At 34.7% G+C, this 5,399-nt stretch overlaps 1 long non-coding RNA gene across 3 annotated transcripts; it reads right to left on the bottom strand.

Annotated features, from left to right (window-relative positions):
* Positions 1-484: 484 nt before the first annotated feature.
* Positions 485-5,056, bottom strand: LOC309490587. 3 transcript variants are annotated; one of them, XR_014202721.1, is made up of 4 exons: positions 4,825-5,056; positions 4,159-4,592; positions 3,602-3,765; positions 485-731 (listed from the first exon to the last, which is right to left on the bottom strand). It is a non-coding gene; the product is annotated as an uncharacterized lncRNA (long non-coding RNA). The 3 variants fall into 3 exon arrangements; XR_014202722.1 differs by lacking the exon at positions 4,825-5,056 and having other exon boundaries at positions 487-731; positions 4,159-4,409; positions 4,565-4,579; XR_014202723.1 differs by lacking the exon at positions 4,825-5,056 and having other exon boundaries at positions 490-731; positions 3,964-4,282.
* Positions 5,057-5,399: the final 343 nt, after the last annotated feature.

The following is a 5,399-nucleotide window of genomic DNA, read 5'->3' as shown; positions in this document are numbered from 1 at the left end:
ACTTTTCACTGTAAATTTACAGTAAAATACTGGCAGCTGGGTTGCCATCCACATACTGTATTTTTACAACACTACTACAGTAAACAGCATTTACAGTACTCCACTGTAATTACCAATTATACCACATTTTACATTATTAAACTTGTCGACAGCAATAAATTGTATTTTTACAGGGAATACTGCTTTTATTATTACATAATTAAAATATTATACTTTAAGGTTTCATAAGAGTAGTCACACTAGGAAAAAGAAAAACAACATTTTCTGGGTTTTAAAACATTTATTTAGTTAAAATGCCATCTGTGAACATGTTGGCTGAATTACTTTTTAAACATAAAATGCAATTTTAACACTTAACAACAAACAGGTAACAGTTAGCACTTAAAGGAATAGTTTACCCAAAAATTTAAATTAGCCTATGATTTACTCACCCTCAAGTCATCCTAGGTCTATATGACATTCTTCTTTCAGACGAATACAATCAAGAGTTCTATTAATAAATGTCCTGGCTCTTCCAAGCTTTATAACGACAGTGAAATGCTGTTTCTTTTTTGAAGTCCATAAAAGTGCAAACGAAATCCCATTCAAAGTCTGCAAGTTTTCACAGAAGTGAGGACACCTGTAGGCTTACAGTGGTGTTCTTGTTTTGCACAACTTGGCCAGTTTTCTTTGAAGTTACTTGTCCTTTCTTTGTTTTTGATCCACGTTCAGGATTGATGTCAAGAAAGCATCTAAAAGGCAGAAAAAAACAACAATTAAATATTATTAACTGAGTGTATATATTTTGACAAAGAGAGACAGCACAAAAGCTGTCTAAAACTGAACATGAAAAAAAAAAAAAAATGCAATGTTGGATGTTGTGATCAATAACTGATATTTTTTCTGCCCTGGTAAAATACATCAACTCAATGTGTCTGTTTACATGCAACACTGTCAACTAACTAAATTTTTGGAAGTGGGGTTGCCAGATTTAAAGTTTTATTCTACAACTTTTGTCTACTCATCACCCAGCTCATCATCCCCTCATCAGGTCCATCAGAGTATCAGTGGAAAGGCAGTCTTTAGACTCCGTTTATATAGAGCACACACTGCCAGAATCCAGCCCAAACATTTGTGACAGAAATAATTTAACTTAATTGCAAGCCTTGCAATGTTTATTGCATATATGACAACATGATTTACCAGACTAAAATGCATGTTTGCACCCAAAAATTTAAATTCTGTCATTATTACTCACCCTCAAGACTTCTGTTCATCTTCGGGACACAAATGAAGATATTTTTGATGAAATCCGATAGTTTTGTCCTTCCATTGATAACAATATCATTGCAACTGTCAAAGCCCAGAAAAGTGGTAAAAACATTGGTAAATATATAGCTACAGTGGTTCAACCTAAATATTATGAAGCAGGGTTTCTGCACATTTTTTAAAGTCAAATTTAAGGCTTTTTAAGACCCGAAGAAATCAAAATGAATACCATGCATTAGGGGTGCGCAATATTGACAAAATATGTCTCGATCGATATTTTCAAAGTTTTCTTGATAATAATTAGATAACATTTTACTGATTGTGTTTCTGTGCTTGGTGCCATGGCTTGTTTAGGCCTGTTGACAGCTGACTGACAAAGATATTCATATTTTTCATATTCTATGCAGTGGTCAGTTTACAGCACTGACAGAAATGAACATTTTTTATTAAGGGGTAATATTTGCCACCTTAATTTGATTTCAAGGGGCATTTTCACCTATATATGGACATTTGTAGATGTTTCAACAAGATATCTTTCACATCTACTGCAGTCAGATTCACCCGTGTTCACGCTGAAGGAATCACTCACATGGCTGGGCACTTGTAATGACACATCAAGGATGTTAAGAGGCTAAAAGCAGGTTTAAAACTTGCCCCATTGAAGTCAACAGGGTGCAAATTTTAAAAAGAGGATAACACGGTGTAGGCAACACCGATTTTTGTCGTTGTTCTCTGTATTGACAGCACTCCAAATTTACAAAAAAATGAGCTCAATGTTAAAATTGACCGGAGTTCTCCTTTAAGGTTGCACTAGTTACATGGATTATTTAAACAATGTTTTTACTAGCTTTCAGGGCCCGTATTCATAAAGAATCTTAATGCAAAGAGTAGCTCCTAGTGACAAAATTCTAAGAAAATTCTTAGAAATGTGGGCGTTTACTCTTAAAATTAAAGAAAAAATCCTAGTAAAGAAAAAAGTAATTCAGAAAGCATCTTAACCCTTAAAAGAGGTCTTAAGGTCAAAATTGTTAGGAGCACGGACGAGGACTTTTAAGAGGCTTAAGAGTTTCTTTAGCAGAGGAGAAAATGGCAGAAAGACGAAGAGGGAGAAGAAATGTGTTGCAGACAATGAATAACAGTGAGTTAATAAGACGCTATAGATTAGATCGTGCAGGGATCACTGATCTTATTAGAGACACGCTAACATCTCCGACACAGCACAGAAATGCCATAGCGCCAGAAATGAAAGTAATCACTACATTACGATATTTGGCAACTGGGAAAATTCCATGTTTGATACATTAAAACCAACATTCAAACCACCACTTAAATAGACATGCCAGCAATCAGTGTAACTGGAAAGAGTGGAACAATTTTTATCATTATAAGCCAATCAAATACCTTATAGGAAATTAACAGCATGGTAAATAAAATAAAAAGGATTTATATACACATATATAATGTGTGTGTGTGTGTGTGTGTGTGTGTGTGTGTGTGTGTGTGTGTGTGTGTGTGTGTGTGAGAACGGTCAAATAGGAAAAATTTCGCATGTAATTTCAAAGTGAAGGCTTAGAATAGACCCTATACTTAAAATCACTTTCTTTTTTTTTTTCTTCTTGGACAACCAACCAATCACAGTCTTCAAAAGATTGTGTCATACATAGCAACGGGGTCAACCCTGCCTCCTTACTAAGATGAAAGTTTTTGGCTTTTCCTTACTCAGAGTTGCTCTCAGATCGGTCCCGAATCGCTTTTAAGCTAAGACTCCTACGTAAAAGTTTTTAAGCTAAATTAAGAGTTTTCTTAGAGGATTCTTAGAATCTTTATGAATACGGGCCCTGGGCCTTAAAAGTTGCAAAGACGTTGCTGTCTATGGGTGGTTCAGAAACCTCTCAGATTTCATCAAAAATATCTTAATTTGTGTTCTGAAGATGAACGAAGGTCTTACAGGTTTGGAACGAATTGAGGGTGAGTAATTAATGACAGAATTTTCACTAATCCTTCAACTGAAAACAACTTGCACTGGCATATCTTAAAATATATGACTGCCACTGTTTTATCTCAAGATGCACACCAGTAATGTTTTTTTTTTAATGATACATTATTATAAAAGCTGCTTAAATACCCTAATTTTATTAAGGCCTAGACCTGGCTTAAGCTAAGCCCTGTATGGAAACCAGGGCCATATTGTTCATACCAGTAGTCAACATAATAAATACTGTCAAGTCAAGGTTAGTGACACAATTCAGTCTAATATATATATATATATATATATATATATATATATATATATATATATATATATATATATATATATATATATATATGAATGGCAAATATGCCAATGACTAACCTCTGAACAAACTCAAGGTGCTGCCTCTTCCTGGTACTGCAAGCTGAACTCATAGGAGGAGGCAAACAGCGCTGCCAGGCCAGTGATGAAGTTAGGCTGTGATCCTTCACACACACCTTGACCTTCCAAACTTAATATCCAGCACTGGTTGCTTAGAGATTGACCTGTAATGGAATAAAAAAAAAAAAAGGAATAAATAAATAATTAAAATAATTAAAATAACTACTGTGGGTTCCACTGTGGTTCGATGTAGTTGTCTATTCATAGTTCTATGAATTACATTTTTCAACTAAAAATTTAAATTGGTTAGAATGCTAAAATGCACTGGCATATAATTTTGTTTGTTTTAAGCATAAACTCACTTAATTTTGACTTATTCTTTCAGAAAACAAGACAATTTTTACGTGTCTATTAAATGCTTCTTCATGTAAGAATTGTAGATATCTGGACTGGAAACAAAATAAAAACACTAATTAAGAAAAACATATTTTGCAGTGGGGTGAGTAAATGATGGCTTTTCATTTTAGGTTTCATCTACCCCTTTAATGTTTACATACCAGGAAATAAGTCGTGGACTTTCTGGCAAATGTAGATTGCTGGACATCAGCGATGCAAATTCCTGAAACAATTTTTAAAAAGGACAGCACAACCTTGATCAACAGAACCAAAACATAAAACATATTACAGATTAATGAGATTTGCTGAATAATCTCTATTATCTGCTTGAAGGATAACACCGTCTAACTTCTTTGAATTAGGGAGTAACGTTAGTTGTAGGACCATGGGATGGCAATCAGGAATAGGCCTACTACATTTGAAAACAGCATTAGGAACATGGATTTTCATGTGCTAGCAAAATTCTGACAACGATTCAAAAGCACGATCACAGAACTGACAGAATTTGACAGCATTTTTTTTTTTACCACATAGACTATAACTGTAACACTACTTAAAAGCACTTACATTAACAATGGCCATCAGATTACAAAGCCTAAAACGAAAAAATATATATATCAAATGCACGTCATGCAAATAGCATGGTAAAGGTTGCCTATTATATGAAATGTCGAAGTTAACGTTACTTGGTAAACAGGTGAACAGAGTCAGTGAATTGCTTGCGCGGCCACGGTAGTAAACCGCGTTCATCAAACCAAATACGTGAAAACAATGTAGAAATGCGAACGCAAAAAAATAAAATAATAATAACTTATATATTGGCTTACCGTATCACTCAGTTGAACAATTCTCCATCTTCTCAAACTCTAAATCCCACTTATCGTCACGCGCAGGTTAGATTATTCAATGACAAATTCTTCCATCCGTCTTCAGGTAACGTTAGCTGCCTGCTACCGTTAACGTCGTCCATTTTCTGCTGCGTCACAGGCAACTAATGTTTGAAATACAAACTGAACCGAACCTCAAAAAAGCTTTAAAATTGCTCACAGATTCGCAGACATTGTTTATCTTGATATCAGGAATGATTATTTGTTCAGTTGAATCCCGCTGACAAAACAAGTTTGTCTGTTGTAGCTGCCTAACGTTACTGTCTGCTCGCATGACGCGTCACATTTGAACTGAATTGAGCCCGAAAGAAATCAATCCCACAATGCAATGCCTTTTCAGTCAGTATGATGGTATGATCCTATAGAACGAATTTATCAGGACGAAAACAGAAATGTGCTGTATATTTACAGCTGTTCTGTAAAAGATACAGCTTAATACTATATTATGGAAATACAGTACAATTCTGTAAGAAATTCGTTGTAAATTTACAGTAAAGGGTTACAGTGTATGTTTA

Source organism: Leuciscus leuciscus (assembly GCF_965113295.1).
Source record: "Leuciscus leuciscus genome assembly, chromosome: 25".
NCBI classification, from domain to species: domain Eukaryota; kingdom Metazoa; phylum Chordata; class Actinopteri; order Cypriniformes; family Leuciscidae; genus Leuciscus; species Leuciscus leuciscus.
This window is presented reverse-complemented; position numbering and strand designations above follow the sequence as displayed.